The sequence below is a fragment of the Perkinsus marinus genome (genome assembly GCF_000006405.1).
Source record: "Perkinsus marinus ATCC 50983 genomic scaffold scf_1104296973580, whole genome shotgun sequence".
Classification (NCBI taxonomy): domain Eukaryota; phylum Perkinsozoa; order Perkinsida; family Perkinsidae; genus Perkinsus; species Perkinsus marinus.
Genome location: NW_003201378.1, coordinates 1 through 876, shown reverse-complemented (window position 1 = coordinate 876; position 876 = coordinate 1). Strand labels below are relative to the sequence as shown.

At 49.5% G+C, this 876-nt stretch overlaps 3 non-coding genes across 3 annotated transcripts; all 3 read right to left on the bottom strand.

Annotated features, from left to right (window-relative positions):
- Positions 1-32: 32 nt before the first annotated feature.
- On the bottom strand, positions 33-112 carry Pmar_PMAR012213. Its single transcript has one exon. It is a non-coding gene; the product is annotated as a tRNA-Leu (tRNA).
- Positions 113-298: 186 nt separating this feature from the next.
- On the bottom strand, positions 299-378 carry Pmar_PMAR012212. Its single transcript has one exon. It is a non-coding gene; the product is annotated as a tRNA-Leu (tRNA).
- Positions 379-565: 187 nt separating this feature from the next.
- On the bottom strand, positions 566-645 carry Pmar_PMAR012211. Its single transcript has one exon. It is a non-coding gene; the product is annotated as a tRNA-Leu (tRNA).
- Between the last annotated feature and the right edge of the window lie 231 nt (positions 646-876).

Below are 876 nucleotides of genomic sequence, written 5' to 3'. Positions count from 1 at the left end.
GTTCTTCATCAAGTCACACGAAAAGAAATTTCTAACAGCTGTAGGATTCGAACACACGCCCTTGCGGACTGACGCCTGAAGCCAGCGCCTTAGACCACTCGGACAAACTGTCGATGAGTACTTTAAGATTCATAGCCGAGGTGATGCATCGCTCTGCCAAACCAAAGGGCACAGAAATGGGTTGAACGGTATCTGCGAGTTGCGATGGCGCAATATCGATCAGAAGGTTTTGGTCTTGCACTACCTCGCTTCTGAAAAGGTCTCGGATTTTAATACAACACCAGTCAGGTATATAGACTGACAGCTGTGGGGTTCGAACCCACGCCCTTTCGGACTGGCGCCTTAAGCCAGCGCCTTAGACCACTCGGCCAAACTGTCGATGAGTGCTTCAAGATTCATAGCCGAGGTGATGCATCGCTCTGCCAAACCAGAGGACACAAAAAACGGATTGAACGGATTCTGCGAGGTGCGATGTCACAATATCGATCAAAAGGTTTTGGTCTTGCACTACCTCGCTTCTGAAAGGGTCTCGGTTCTCAATATAAGACCAGTCAGGTATATAGACTGACAGCTGTGGGGTTCGAACCCACGCCCTTTCGGACTGACGCCTAAAGCCAGCGCCTTGGACCACTCGGCCAAACTGTCGATGAGTGCTTCAGGATTCATAGCCAAGGTGATGCATCGCTCTGCCAAACCAGAGGACACAAAAAATGGATTGAACGGATTCTGCGAGGTGCGATGTCACAATATCGATCAAAAGGTTTTGGTCTTGCACTACCTTGCTTCTGAAAGGGTCTCGGTTCTTAATATAAGACCAGTCAGGTATATAGACTGAAAGCTGTGGGATTCGAACCCACGCCCTTTCGAACTGGCGCC